Source organism: Chelonia mydas, chromosome 4, assembly GCF_015237465.2.
Source record: "Chelonia mydas isolate rCheMyd1 chromosome 4, rCheMyd1.pri.v2, whole genome shotgun sequence".
Lineage (NCBI taxonomy): Eukaryota > Metazoa > Chordata > Testudines > Cheloniidae > Chelonia > Chelonia mydas.
Window position 1 is genome coordinate 91,355,688 of NC_057852.1, and position 16,728 is coordinate 91,372,415.

Sequence of the window (16,728 nt, forward strand, 5' to 3'; positions counted from 1 at the left end):
TGTACTATATGTATTTTATGACTTTTTAAACCAAACTTTGTACTTTTGGATATTTTAAGCATTACATCTAGATGCATAGACACTCTTTCCTTGTGTATTAGATCATTTTAACATTTGGCTTAATAAAAAAAAAATTAAATTTGACTGCAGGGGTAATGAAACGTTAACCTTATTGTATGAGTAAAGGGCAGCAGAACTGTGCTTTACCTGTTCTGATTGAGGGGGTTATCCTCATTTGAACTGAACTCACTAAGGAAGGGGCTCAGATGCCAGACTCCTGTGAAAGAAAGAGGGGGTGGAGACAGGAGTTCCTGCCTAGAGGTGTAGGCTCTGCCCAAGAGTTCTTGGGATGATCTAACCTGCCCATCCCCACTGTTCAAAGATGGAACTAATTAAGGCTCCCTTAGGAGTCTTTTGTTTTGTTAAGTGATCACTACAGCTGAAATCACCTGTTGTGGGACAGGGTTTCTGCTCAAACTGCTTCAGCAATGAAGTTCCTCCACTAAGAGCTGAAAATCAGTGAAAGTTGCATGGAACCTCCAGAGACTAACTCACAGAGGTCACAATAGAGAAGTAGGTGGCAGCAGAAGGTGATGGTGTGCATCGGTGACAGCTGGCAGGGCAGCTGATGGAGCAGAATGGCAAGCACCCAGTAGGGTGGCTACTCCAGAGAAGCACTCAGATGGCAGAGTGAGCCAGGTGCCTTCTCCCCTGTCCCCAGGTGGGTTGTGAACTCACACAGATGCACCTCTGACCTCTGGGTCTTCACTGACCAAGGACAACCCCTGAGAGTGGGCTGTGGTGGAGGGAGAAGAGAGGGACCCATTAAAGGAATTTTGGTTGTTGAACTCAAGAACCTGAGGCAAAAGACACTGACCAACGTACACTGGGGTGGGTGTTTTATGTTTATGAATCCTGTTTGCAGTGTTTTCCCAAATTAATGCCGGGGGACTTTCCTCCTTTCATTAAAAGTTTCTTTTCTACACTCAGACTCTGTGCTTGCGAGAGGGGAAGTATTTCCTCTTACAGGAGCCGAAGGGGTGGTGTGTAATTTTCCCAAATTACTGGGTAGTAGCTCAAGCCAGTTATGTGTTGTATTGTTGAAAAAGAACCCCTAGATATTGAACCTAGTCCTGGTTGCTGCTGACTCCACCTGGCAGAAAAATTACAAATGCAAGATTCCTAAGGAGTCTTCAGAAATTGTTTTACAATTTATGGGATGACCCCAAGGTGACAGGAAAAAGAATTATGGATTACAAGTGGCCTCTCCTTTCCTTTCTTCCTATATGATAGAGAGGCAGCTTGTGAGCTCTTGAGGCCCAAATCTCTGACAGCATCAATGTAATTTAAGAAATAATTACGGTTGTTTTACAATATCATGTAAAGTGTGTGTATGTGCCCTTGTCCACATACTACTTTATGTCATAGGCCCAATATTGAGATAAAAGCAAATGGGGATTCTCCCTTAGCTCTACTGGCCAGGACCTCTGTTTCGGAGCAGGAGGATCTGAGTTCTATCTCTGCTTTCACTGGAAAGTTCTCACTTCATGGTGTGCAGCAAAGTGACAACCATGAAATCGTAGGTGGCAATAGATGTTACAACAATCGGTTTGACAAGTCCAAGCACTTGGGCCAAGGAGGTGGTGTTATAGTCACAGCCAAAACCACTGATTTACTTATGGGCTCATCCAGTTCACCCTCACCTATAATTCCTGCTGCGACTGTCTGTGAGGAATTAATAATAATATCTAGCTCCTAGATTGCTCTTGGAGATCTATTAATGAAAAGGAGGCCAGTATCATTAGCTCCATTTTATAGATGAGGAAACTGGAGCACAGAGAGGTGAAGTGACTTGCCCAAAGTTACTCAATAGGCCAGTGGTAGAGCCAGGAATAGAACCCAGGTCCTACTCCAGTGCTCTCCCCACTCCTTCCCTTCTTTTAACGTAAAGCCTTACTCCTACCAAGAGAACCATGTGGGTGGGGCCTGGGTTGACATCAACTGGGAAAGTGCTAGTCTTTGCCCACGCTGTTCTCTTTGCAGGATCAGGTCCCAGGATTACACTAATATTTAACAATATTTTCTCCACTCCAGCACCTTTCCTGGGTCTCTGCACATTCATTTTCTCCTTCCTCTCCTCAATTTAGCTCCCCTGAACATTTCTAATCTCTTAAAAAATAACTTTATCTCTTGAACCCCAACCACACAGGTACCCTCCTCTCCTATTGTTTTTATATGTCTCTACACTCTGGGTCCCTACTGTGATGTTGCACTCCATATGTTTTATGGAAATATGCTTATGAATGTGAATATGATGTATCTGGAATATGCTTTATGCAAAAGGTCTCTTGTAAGGTATCATAACAAAGGTTATATCCTACTGAATATATTCGTCCTATTTGTATGTATGTATCATTCTTGTATCTGAAGCTAGAAATATGAATTATAACTCCGAGGTCCTATTGTAATTATGTAATTATGCAAAAGTGTGGACCACTGTGGCTCCCATTGACTAGGACAATTGGTTGTAAATGGCTCTGTTTACTTACAAACCTTCCGGTGTACGTGTGTGCCAGCCCAGAACGAATGGAGGCTGGAGTCTCACACGACATCTGATCATGTCACCTGATACTGGAATCCATCTTAAATTTGGTACTTTTCCATTTAGAAGGAGGGGTGGGGACCCAGAGAGACAAAAGATTCCAACCTTGTGCCAAAGCTATAAAAGGGGGTGGAACAGAACAAATGGAGCTGCCAGTCATGAGAACACCCCTGAATTACACCTAAGATGTCTGCTGGAACTAACAAGGACTGCACCAGGGAAAGGATTGGGCCCAGACTAGGAAGGAGTCTAGTCTGTTAAAGAAGCTTATTGGAACATCTCTGAGGGTGAGATTTTACTTGTAAACAGTTTCTTAATGTATTAGGCTTAAACTTGCGTGTTTTTGCTTTATTTTGCTTGGTAACTTATTTTGTTCTATCTGTTATTACTTGAAACCACTTAAATCCTACTTTTTATACTTAATAAAATCACTTTTGTTTATTAATGAACCCAGAGTAAGTGATTAATACCTGGGAGAGCAAACAGCTGTGCATATCTCTCTATCAGTGTTATAGAGGATGGACACTTTATGAGTTTACCCTGTATAAGCTTTATACAGATGAAAATGGATTTATTTGGTGTTTGGATCCCATTGGGAACTGGGTGTCTGGGTGTTGGAGATAGGTGACCTGCTGAGCAGTTTTTGGTTAAAGTCTGCAGCTTTGCGGGTCTGGCACAGACCCTGGGTCTGTGTTGCAGCAGGCTAGCGTGTCTGGCTCAGCAAGGCAGGGTTCTGGAGTCCTAAGCTGGCAGGGAAAACAGGCTCAGAGGTAATCTCAGCATGTCAGGTGACTGTCCAAAGGGGGTTTCTATGATCAAACCCGTCAGACCTACATTTCACCCATTTTTAATAACTTGGCTTCACACACTTCCCCCAACTCACAGTTTTACTCCCCATTCAGCCACCTCCTGTAGCTTTTTTCTGTAGAAGGGGGAGATCTGGTCCTTAGAAAACTAAGGTTATTCACAAGTTACCTGTGGTAAGGCCTACTGTACATTAGTAGCTTTCATTAAAAACACAGGAAAATAGTTTTAAATCATAAAGGCCCCCATATTGCAAGATGACCTGTGTGGTTGTGAGCCTCTGTAGCCATATAGAGTCACACTGACTTCAAGATGATCGGTCGGGGCTTGAGGGTCAAATTACATGGATAGGCTTGCAAGATAGCCTAAGTATGAAAAGTTGCTAGTTCTCCCAAGTGTGAAGTGTTACTAGCTCTTGGGCATAGCAGGACTCAAATACCACAGTGAAGAACATGGTGTAAACAGATGTGCAGATCATCATGCGCATGTATTCAGGAAGGTGTCAACAGCAATCAAAAACCTGGAAACAAAGGACCTGCTCTTGAAAGGCTCTAAGCACTCACTAATACCATTGAAGTCAATAGGAGCTGCATCTTTTAGGATCAGGCTCAGAATTTTGATCTGTTGGTAGTGAGTTTAACTTCAGAGTGAATCTTTAACTCGTTTACCATTTGTAACTGGCACTAATTAATCACAAAATGAAAGGTTCCACAGTTTCATTACAACAACTAGGTCACTTTCCCAGAGGAGGAAATGAGATATGATTAACACTTGGTTGTAAAACTATTATTTTGTGGTGATTCATAATTTTTAAAAAAATTGGTATCTCATCTTGATAAGGCTTTTGTGAATATATCTTCAACTCAAATATTCAGTTATTTTATGACTATGACATTTGACTTATTCCTTTTTTCCTCTGTCCTCATTCTTACTTGTTTTTATCTTTTACATTAATTAACATTCAAAGAGTGCAGGTAGATTATTTTTATCCCTGTGGTTTAAGACTGAGGAATCAATAAGGAAGCTTTATAGGTTGTCCGAGGCACTGAGCCCCCACAGCTCCAACTAACTTCAACAGGAGTTGTGAGTGCTCCACACTTCCGAAAATCAGATCCTAATATGTTATTAATGTTCTTATTATCCATGCCATATGATTCTCGCAAAGCTGGTATATTTCACTGATACTATTATAATCTTCTGACATTCTTATTCCTAATACCTTTTCTCCGATTTTTGCTATTACAGAGATGCAGTAATGGCACCACAGTTTGGATGTGAGAGCAATCTTTCTCAGCTCCTGTTTCCATCCTCTTCTGCTCTCCACAAAACAATCCTTTGTGGATTGAAATTTCTCATATTTCCATTCATTCCAAATTTGCATTTTGGGAAGGCTAAAAATAACTGGTCCAGCCAATTTTGAGTTATGTTGTAATGGAAAAAAACTAGGTTACAAAAGGAAAACCTCGTGTGCATTTATACTCAAAACCCTGAGTTTTTAATTACATTTTGGCACAGAGAAAGAGTTGCAACTATGTGCACCAAAAATGTTTACAATTGACATATATAGTTTACTTAAGTAGTATTAATCTGTATATAATCCGCCATATAATCTGTCAGTTTTAACCTCTCATTTGGGGTAAAAAAAATCTCATTCTAAGTGCCTTTACAATATACATTTCTAAGGCAAGGCAAAACCTTCATATTTAGAGAAATAGATTAAAAACACCTGAAACGTCTTGAAAATGAGATATTATCAGCAGAAGGGCATATTAAATCAGTTTTGTGGCTGCAATACTATGGACAAGGTTGTTCCATACAGGTAAAATACTAGTCTCACAATCAAGTGTTCCATAACTGGGATCTGTTCTGGGTTCACTGTTCTTTAACATCTTTTAGTGACCTAGATGTAGGAATAGAGAGCACACTGATCAAATCTGCAGACGACACTAAGCTGGGGGGATAAGAAATTGCAAACACTTTAGAGGATAGAACTAAAATTCAAAGGCATCTTGATAAACTGGAGAACTGGGTTAGGCAATAAAATGAAGTTCAACAGAGACAAATGTAAGGGGCTACACTTAGGGAAGAAAAACCAAATGCACAAATACAGAATGGGAGACAACTGGCTTGGCAGCCGCTCTGCTGAGAAGAATCTGGGGACTGTGGTAGATGACAATCTCAACATGAGTCAACAGTGTGATGCTGTTGCACAAAAAGCAAATGGAATTTTGGGTAGCATTAACAGAGGCATAGCATGCAAGTCACGGAAGGTGATAGTACCACTCTACACAGTCTCAGCTGGAGTACCGTGTCCAATTTTGGTTACCACTCCATAGAAAGGATGTAGAGAAACTGGAAAGGATCCACAGGCGAGTGACAAGGATGATCAAAGGTAGGGTGACCAGATGTCCCAATTTTATAGGGACAGTCCCAATTTTGGGGTCTTTTTCTTATATAGGCTCCTATTACACCCCACCCCCGTCCTGATTTTTCGCATTTGCTGTCTGGTCACCCTAATCAAAGGGATGGAATGCAAGCTATCTAAGCAGAGGCAGAAAGAACTGGTTGGAAAAGAGGAGATTAATGGGGGGACATGAGAACAGTCTTCAAATACTTGAAAGGCTGTCATAAAAAAGATAGAGAAAGACTGTGCTCTCTTGCCACAGAGGGCAGGACAAGAGGTAATGGGTTCAAACAACAGCATAGCAGATTTTGACTAAATCTCAGGAAAAACTTCCTAACTGTAAGAACAGTAGGACAATGGAATAAAACTGCCTAGGGAAGTAATGAAATCCCCTTCATAGGAGGTTTTCAAAAGGCATCTGGATAGCCATCTGTCTTAGATGGTTTAGACACAACAAATCCTGCATCTTGGCACAGGGTTAGACTAGATGACCCTTGTGGTTCCTTCTAACCCTATGGTTCTATGATTCTATAATCAATTTGTGGACAAGATTAATTGGTCCATAGTATTATGGAAATATCCTGTAGAATGTTAAAAGGAAAGAACAAATTATCTAAAGCAGTGTTTTGCAAACTCTATGGGTTATGATGTATCTCTGAGTGGGAGAATCACAGAATTTAAATTTCTAACATTTTAAAATGGAAATTTTTATATTATAATTATAATACCTGGTTCTATACAAAGAGAAAGTGGTTGCTGTCTAAAATTTACAGACAGTTACCACTGGTATTTGAGATACCACAACTGTTTTCTACTCTACGTATTTGCAAACAGTGCAGTATCTCAGAAAAAACTTTGCAGTATCTGATGATAAATGATAACTTTTCACTGACAAGCATCTCCTGTGAAGATGTGAATAGGTTATACTTGCATAGTGGACACGTGAGATGGGGGCAGAGAGAGGAAGCGCTGTTTATGAAGCTGCCAGTAGAACCTGTTGTAATGATTGGGCCAAAAAATTTACTCTAATTGTGAGTTCAACTGTGAGGAGTGAGTGAAAGTTCATAAAATGTCACAATAAACTTTAACAACAACTATTGATGGGAAAATGTGCAGAAAGGAGACAAAGACTGAGTCTAAACAAAGGGGCATTACTGATACAACTCAAGGACTGTGTTGAGACCATACTTGGTAAATAAATAAAGACCGGAACCAGAAGTTAACGAACTAAACTTGTCATGTTGGAAGTTAGGCCCAAGAAGCTTTGGGAAGGCAAAGGGAAGCATGGAGCTGGATGACTGAAAGAAAGGGAAGGAGTGAGCATCACCATCATGGCTGCCACCTCCACCAGCTCCTGGGACCCTAGACCTTCTCTGTCCTGATCCTGAAAATTATTCTGATTAGACTTGGGCAGAGACCCCAGAAGAACCAGTTGAGGTTCCCTGTTTTCACTTGCATAATCTCAAACCAATCAGCCTATCATAGAATATCAGGGTTGGAAGGGACCTCAGGAGGTCATCTAGTCCAACCCCCTGCTCAAAGCAGGACCAATCCCCAATTAAATCATTCCAGCCAGGGCTTTGTCAAGCCTGACCTTAAAAACCTCTAAGGAAGGAGATTCCACCACCTCCCTAGGTAACCCATTCCAGTACTTCACCACTCTCCCAGTGAAAAAGCTTTTCCTAATATCCAACCTAAACCTCCCCCACTGCAACTTGAGACCATTACTCCTTGTTCTATCATCTGGTACCACTGAGAACAGTCTAGATCCATCCGTTTGGAATCCCCTTTCAGGTAGTTGAAAGGCTATCAAATCCCGCCTCATTCTTCTCTTCTGCAGACTAAATAATCCCAGTTCCCTCAGCCTCTCCTCATAAGTCATGTGCTCCAGACCCCTAATCATTTCTGTTGCCCTCCGCTGGATACTTTCCAATTTTTCCAAATCCTTCTTGTAGTGTGGGGCCCCAAACTGGACACAGTACTGAAGATGAGGCCTCACCAATGCCAAATAAAGGGGAATGATCACGTCTCTCGATCTGCTGGCAATGCTCCTACTTATACAGCCCAAAATGCCATTAGCCTTCTTGGCAACAAAGGCACACTGTTGACTCATATCCAGCTTCTTGTCCACCATAATCTCTAGGTCCTTTTCTGCAGAACTGCTGCCTAGCCATTCAGTCCCTAGTCTGTAGGAGTGCATGGGATTCTTCCATCCTAAGTGCAGGACTCCGCACTTGTGCTTGTTGAACCTCATCAGATTTCTTTTGGCCCAATCCTCTAATTTCTTTAGATCCCTCTGTATTCTATCCCTACCCTCCAGTGTATCTACCACTCCTCCCAGTTTAGCATCATCTGCAAACTTGCTGAAGGTGCAATCCACGCCATCCTCCAGATCATTAATGAAGATATTGAACAAAACCAGCCCCAAGACCGACCCTTGGGGCACTCTGTTTGATACCGGCTGCCAACTAGATATGGAGCCATTGATCACTACCCATTGAGGCCGCTGATCTAGTCAGCTTTCTATACACCTATGGCATGATACAAATGAAAGAAATAGGGCCAAATCCTCAACTGGTGTAAATCAGTGCAACATCATCATTTCTATAAAGTGACTACTTCTATAAACTACAAGCAACAGTGAAATGCTCTCAGGACACAACCAGACAATAAGAATTTGTTCTGATTACATAATGCTTGTGCTTCTGAGCTCAATGTTACATATGCAGATATTGTGAAGACATGAAGACTATATTTCATCATGAGATATTTCAAACCTATTATTTAATTCTATCAACATTTCCACCAAGACATTGGGCATAGGTCTATTTTCTCAACCTTACACATTGTTAAATGGAAGAAGATAATCCTGACTTATAATTAATTGGCTGAGGATAGGTCAGCAAGTTTTGCTTCTCTACTTCCTTCTAGCCAAAAATTACTATGATCCACATCAAGGTCAGCTGGTTGCAGTAGAATATATTTAGATCTGCTCCCTGATTGATTCAAAGGTGATTAATCATTCTTCTGGGACCTCTAGACTCACCTCATTTTTACCACTTTAGTTTTACTAAAACTGCTAACCACTAATGAAATTCCTGGTCATGACAACGAAAATCCTGGACCAGATTGTGCTAGGTTGCTGTAAGGATGCCCCAGGGAAAGGAAGCTTTCCTTGCCCTAATGTCTTCCATTTAGGGGCCTGTCATAACCGTAAGGGAAACATAATCAAGAACACTTAGGTAATTTTGTGCCTGTTCTGTTTATGCAACAGCATTCATCTCCTTAGTCTCTAACCTCACCACTTATCACAACAAAAACAAATACTTACTGGATTTGGACTGTCATTTTGTTAGGGTTATTGACTATTACCTGCAAAGAAATTCTGTATTTGCTACACTGCAGTTGATACATAAAACTACTGGCAACCAGCCATCAGAAACAGGATTAGTAAAATACTGAGAGATTCACTGAAGGCTCATTCAATTAAATGTAGCATGAGACTGATTCTTTTCAGTTACATCAGCATAATTCCATTAACTTCAGTGCAGTAGCTCCTGATTTACACTAATATATGCAAGAGGAGAATTAGGTACTGTAAAGCTTGATCAAAGAATAGAAGATTGTCTGCTTCTCTTTGTTCTTAAATATTGAGAACTGAAAATCCCAAAACCTGAATGCCTGTTAGTTAGCAGACGTTAATCTCTAATGAAGGATAGTGCAGGTACCAAAGAGAAATAAAAACATACCCAGGAAACAGAGAATACCCCCATATGTAGAATAGCTGCTCTCTGATTTCTCTAAAAAGTTGACTTTAGTGTTTAATATTTTATTCAGAGATTTATTGAATAAATTGGTAGTATCGCTGCTATTCCTTTTGGCTGTCTTATCACTGAATTGGTTAAGCTACCGTTATCATACACTGTTTTATTGCTTTCTTTTGATACCCGAATTGCTTCTGTATTGATCACTTGTTTGTACCATGCTGTGTCTGCGTTACTTCTTCTGTTAGTATCTGTGGAATTTTTATTTTAGTTATCGTTTCTTTGTATTCTTTTAATAAGTGAATCACTTCAGTTTCTCTCACTTTTGTAGCATTTCCTCTTTTTTACTTCAGTTCACTCATACTTTGAGTGTTTCAGCTATTTACACATGTGGGAAAGGAGAGGAATTCTGCTGTCATTTACAATGGTGTGACTTTGGACCTATGTAACACAGCAGTATTTTTAACGAGGTGCTCTACAGAGACTCCCAAAACACTCTCCAGCAGATCCTCTGCAATAGTCCTTGCTTTACGAAGTAAAGTTTCAGAGAGTTGATCCTTCCTTCCCCGCAATGGCAGTAGTAAACTCCTCCTTTGGGGTTGTTTCTTTTCAATAATTTACCCTGCTCTTTGGTGGGATGTGAGGGAAAGGGGTTGGATTTTTTTCCTTTTCAGGGGACGGGGGGTGTTCTATATTCTGGCTTTGATTTATTATTTTGAAGCACTGCATCTTGCTCCTGTGAATTGGCATATGCCCACTTTCATGGCTCTGAAGTACTTTCAGGTAAATACTGAGAACAGAATCTTTGAAGAGCCTATTAAGTCAAGTGTGGTAACCTACTTTCCCAAGGAACTTCAAAGAAAAAAGAAATCCAAGTTGATTTTCAATAGGCCCTCCTGAACAGGGAAGCATAAAAATTCTAGTAACAACCATTCCAACATTAACACTACCTTTACTGGAAGCTTCCAATTCAGGTGCTGGTTTATTTGATGAATGATTATTTTACCTCAACTAGTTAGAAGAGTCAAGTTATCATGTACATAACACCATATAGGACATGCAAACAGCAAAAGGGTGGAGAGAGAGAAACAGAACTGTAAGACAATGTATGCATTTCAGTTGATGAAGTCAAAGTCCACTCTAGCTTGCACTACTTCCTCATTCATTTTTAGTTCCATTGATATTTGTCTTCAGAGAAACTCCAAAGGGATAACAATAGTCAGCCAGATTTAGATTTTCCTGGCTGTCCTAGTGGGATCTTGTTTTTCCCTATGGCACTAAATGACCCTTCACATACTAATCTGTTTAAAGTGCATAAGTTACCGCAACCAGCTCCAGCTGGTGCTAACTAATAGTAGAAACAAAGTATGCTTTAACTATCTTCAGAATGGAGCTATTGAAAAAAAAATCACCAACCAGGATGAGCAGAAAAACTGTCTCTTTTTCCAAAGTTCACACAGAGAAAGAACGACTTATCTTGTAGTTGATGAGGGATCTCAGAAATACTAGCAGTATCAGGCAATGGCAGAAACAACTCAATACTATTAACAGCAAAAGTTGATCAAATTGCTGTTTGAAGTGTAATTTCCTGCTTTTTAAATCACCCATGTTTTTAGTTATTTCATTTTAGTGCTTTAAGCACATACACTTTGTTGGATGATAGAGGAAAGAATATACTTACAACATCTGCAGATGACACCAACCTAGGTGGGATTGCAAGTACTTTGGAGGAAAGGATTAGAATTCAAAATTATCTTGATTGGAGAATTGATCTAGAATAGGTGTGATTTCCCACCTTCCAGCATAACAACGCAAGTGTGTAGTACCTACATTTAAGAAAGGGAAAAAAAAGTGATTTGTGAAACTACAGGCCCATTAGTTTGACCTCAACTGAATGCAAGATCTTAGAACAAATTTTGAAAGAGATAGTAGTTAAGGACAAAGAGGTAAATGAAAATTGGGATAAAATACAACAGTTTTACAAAACAATAGATTGTGTCAGACCAAACTGATCTCTTATCTTTGAGAAGATAACTAATTTTCTAGACAAAGGAAATGCAGTTGTTCTTATTGACCTAGATTTCAGTAAAGCATCTGATACAGTGCCACAAGGGCAATTAGTTAATTTGGATAAGATGGGGATTAATATAAGAATTTAAAGGTGGATAGGAAACTGGTTAAAGAGGAGACAACAGTGGGGTCATGCTGAAAGGTAAATTGTCAGGCTGAAGGGAGGTTACTAGTCAAGTCTTGGAACCAATCTTATTTAACATTTTCATTAATGACCTAGGCACAAAAAGCGGGAGTGTGCTATTAAAATTTGCGGATGAGACAAAGTTGGGAGTTACTGCGAATACTGAGGAGGACCGGAGTACCACACAGGCAGATTTTGACAATCTTGAGAACTGGAGTAATAAAAATGGGATAAAATTTAATAGTGCAAAGTCATGCACTTAGGGACTAACAACAAAAATTTTTGTTATAAGTTTGGGGATTTACCAGCTAGAACTGACAGAGAAGTAGAAAGACCCAGGCGTATTGGTCGACAGGATGACTATGAGCCACCAATGTGATGTGGTAGTGAAAAAGGCTAGTGCAATCCTAGGATGCATTAGATGAGGTACTTCCAGTAGACAGGGAAGTGTTATTACCTTTGTACAAGCAACTAGTGGGACCTCATCTGGAATACTCTGTGCAGTTCTGGTCTCCCATGTTTAAGAAAGATGAATTCAAACTGGAACAGGTGCAGAGAAGGGCTACTAGGACGATGAGAGGAATGGAGAACCTGCCTTACAAGAAGAGACTTATGGAGTTTGGCTTGTTTATCCTAACAAAATGAAAGATAAAGGGAGATATGATTGCTCTCTATAAATACATCAGAGGTATAAATACCAGGAACATTTGGCAGAGGATTGCAGAGTATCTGCAGGAAGTTTCCTAGAGATCGCTATGGAGGATTCCCAAGAGATTTCCGTGTGCATTAACAGACTTTTCCACAGGGCCCCCATTGCAAAGCAACACAGCGGAATGAGAAGCAGATGCAAACAGTACCTAGTGTTGTTAATTTTGATTCCTTCTCCCATGTGCATCATGCAACAAAATAAAGGACACCTCTACCTCATGTAATTGTGTAATATCAAAGCAAAATGGAGTATTATCACATGCTCCCTTCTCCTGCTTCAGGCACACCAGAGCGGGACTGCTAGACCCCTCTGGAGTCAAAAAAGAGTCCCTGGCTCGCCACGCAACCAGACAATCCTGCCATCTGTCCCACATCCTCCTCCAACTTGATCTCCTCATCCACCACTTGGTTCTCGGGGTTGACTCCGCTGGCCGCTACCTCTTGTCCCCGCACACACCCTCAAAATATCCACAGGGCTCCTAGCAGTGGAGGTGGGATCGCTGCAAAGGATAGCGTACAGCTCTTTGTAGAAGGAGCATATTTTTGGTGCCACACCAGAGTGACAGTTAGCCTTCCTTGCCTTCTGGTACACCTGCCTCAGCTCTTGATCGTAGAATGGCACAGCTGCATGTCCCTTTTGTGCCACTTCTCATCCATGTTACTGCTCGTAGGTGTCGAAGTTCCTATGGCAACTGCGCAGCTGCCTCTCCCCACAGACCCAAAAAATCCAGCAACTCCGATGTACTCCAGGTGGGAGTTTGCTGCAGAAAGACACAGGGCCGCACAGAGGATTTAGGGGGCCTGGGATCCTCGGCGGCGGGGGTCCTTCTGCTCTGGGTCTTCGGGGCATTTCGCTGAAGACATGGAGCGGAAGGACCCCCACTGCCGAATTGCCGCCGAAGACCCGGAGCGGAAGAAGTGGCGGCGGGTCCTTCACTCCGGGTATGTTCGACGGCACTGAAGAGGGCCCCTGAAAACTCTTGTGGGTGCCCCTGCAGGGCCCGGGGCAAATTGCTCCACTTGCCCCACCCCAACCCCCACCGGGCAGCCCTGGAAAGACAGCATGGTCAGTTGGGAAGATGTGATGTGAGCTGTCCAGACCAAACAAACAGGAAGTGCAATTTCAAAAAAATTCCTGGGGCTTTCAAGGTGGAGGGGCGTATGCCTGTGTACCCAGCTGCAGGGCAGTGGAGTAGAAACTGCTTACCAGAGTAGTCATGAGAGCCATTGTGGGACACCTCCTGGAGGCCACTTTGGGTGACATGAGCAAGCACACCATCTACACTGACACTGCATAGCTCAAACTTTGTTGCAAAAAGCTCTATGCCACTCATCGAGGTGACTGTATTATGCCAGCATAGCAGGAGTTTTAAATCAGTGGGAGGAGCATTGTTGTGTATATACCTCCACTGTTTTGTCAACAAAACCTGACTTTTGTTGACAAAACTGTATAATGTAGAAAAGGCCTGAGAAGACATTTTTATAGTTACAGAGCAAACACTACCTTAGAAGATGGGATACAGATATTATAAGTAGGATTAATACATGCAGCATCCTACAAGCATTCCACAAAATCTAAAAACATTCTTATAACTCTATTACTGTAAAATAGATATGAACTCACAGGTAAGCCAGCCTGGTTTCCGGCTATGCATCTGTCAGTGTTCAATGAGGCCCAAGGCTTTGGCATGAGCTGGCACTGGGTTTGCCAGAGTTACAGTGGGTTTCTTTTTTTCCTCCTTCTTCCAAAGGATCAGAGATGACCAAAGCTGGAGATGGGCTTTGGACGGGAAGGGTTTGTACTCTGGGATAGCACCCAACTTTCTCTTTCTGAGATGCTTAGCTGGCTGGTTCTTGCTCACATCCTCAGCGTCTAACTGTTCATCACATGTGGGGTTGGGAAAGAATCCCCCCTCCCCCCCCGGGGTCAAATTAGCAGTGACCTGGAGGGATTTTTGCCTTCCTCTACAGCATATGGGTGTATCCACAGGGTATCATTTGCATGGATCATTTGGGTATATCTCACTTATTATCCTGCCTTTGCAGGGCCCTCATTTGTTGGGCACCTTGGTCCCTCCAATTCTCGGCCCATGGCACATAAGAGCTTAGTCTATGATGGGCTGTAATACTTTGGTCTAATTTTGGTTGCTGGGTTTGGTTTGGTGTGCAGGTGCTGAATGGTGTTGGTGGCCTGTGATATACAGCAGGTCAGACTAGATCAGCGGTGTGCAAACTTTTTGAGTCACACCCCCCTTCACCATTAAAAGAATCTGTCCATGTCCCCCCTCCATTACTGCACAGCCAAGGCTTCCTCAGCAGTGCAGCTTGACGGAGCTGAGGATGGGGGAATGGTGCTCTCTTCCTGTCCTCACTGGGCGGTTGGCCTGGGCCTAGAGCCAGAGCAGGACTGGGGGCTGAACAGGGCTGGGGGAGGACTGAGACTGGGGACGGAGCTGGGTTAAAAACATTGTGCTCCCTCCCACACCCCCTGCTGCGTGCACCCTTGAATAATCCTCCATTCCTCCATGCTTCCTAGGTGCAGGCACCCCACAGTTTGAGGACTAGATGATCTTGTGCGCCCTTCTGGCCATTCCTTCCCTAAGCTATTACTAACTTCCTGCTGGCAAGTGTAATTATCAAAATAAATGTTCTAAATTTTATTTAGAAAGTGAAAAACCTGTAAGGAGGACTCTGACTAGCAAGCTTGGTATTTGCTGTTCTCCTAGAGCAGCCTTAAGGCCCTCAAAGGTTGGGGGTTGGCTCAGTTTAGCAACAGACATTAGTACATGCTCCAGAGGACAGTGTAGGTTCAGGCTCACCTACCCACCTCTAGTATAAATGAGTCTGTCCTTTTATTAAAGAGTAGGTAGGTGGGAACTGTTCCCTGCCCCCCCCTTTTTCAGCCAGAAGTTTCACAGTGTGTAAGGCAAACCTGAAGCCAGACCAGGGGTGCCCATTCAGCTGCCATGACTCACCACTTCAGCAGAACCTGCAGTGACTTATCACCAGGGATCCTAGTTTTCTGTGATAATTGCCCCCACCTCCTCCACAAAGTTTTCCAATAAAAAACCCCAAACAAAAAAATCCACATTTTTCTGTGATAAAAATGAAATCTGACAGCCTGGAGCCCCACCACGCAGTGCTGACAGCCCAAAACCCAAGCCCTGCCAGATTCTTTATTTAAAAAAAACAACAAAAAACAAAAAAACCCACCACACACATGTTCAATATTTTTACATGGCAAATGCATTTCCAGGATACCTATTAATTACTAAGTCATGCTGCACCCACTCATCCCATAAGCAGAGCCTGAGCACTCAGATATGCTGCAGCAGCTTATCCCTGGACAGAACCTGGGTCAGATGACCCCTAGGCACAGGTATTTTACTGAGTCTGCCAGACCTGTAAGTTAGACCTGGTCTATGCTAGGAAATTAGGTTATTATAACTATATTGCTCAGGTGTGGGAAATATCCACACCCCGAATGATGTTTTTAAATTGACCTAACCCCTAGTGTAGATATAGGCTGATCAGATAGCAAGTGTGAAAAATTGGGATGAGGGTGTGGGTGGTAATAGGAGCCTATGTAAGAAAAAGCCCCAAGTATCAGGACTGTCCCTATAAAATCGGGACATCCGGTCACCCTATGTAGACACAGCTAGGTCGATGGGAGAATTCTCTACCACCTCTTGGGGAGGTGAATACCCAAGTTGATGGGAGAACCCCTCCCACTGGTGTAGGCAACATCTTCGCTGAAGCACTTCATTTTTGTCACTGCACTGTTTTAAGCGTAGACAAGTCCTTACTCTGTACAGCAGCACTACTTGGCTAGGAACCCTGCTGCTTCACAGTGTTACAGACTCCCTAGGCTTTCAGCCTGCCCTTGATCCAGTTCCTGGTCCTGCTCAGCCCCAGGCTTGTTGCTGCTATCTTCAGTCTTGCCCAGGCCCCACTCAGACCATACTCCAGCCCTGTTACTGAACCACTCCAGCCTTGCATCTGCCTCCAGACCCTTGGACTGACTCCCACTTGGCATTGACCTTTGGCCCACTCTAGACTCTAACTACGATCCTGATTTCGCTTGTCTGTGGACTCTGACCTTGGTTTTGATCCATAGCTAGTCCCCTACCTTGGTTTCAATGCGGCCCTCAGCCCGGTCCTGACTCTATGGCTAGCTTCAACCCTTGTACCTATTCTTGACTATGGCTCTGACCACTTTGAAATGGGAGACTGTCACAGTGTTGCCATGACT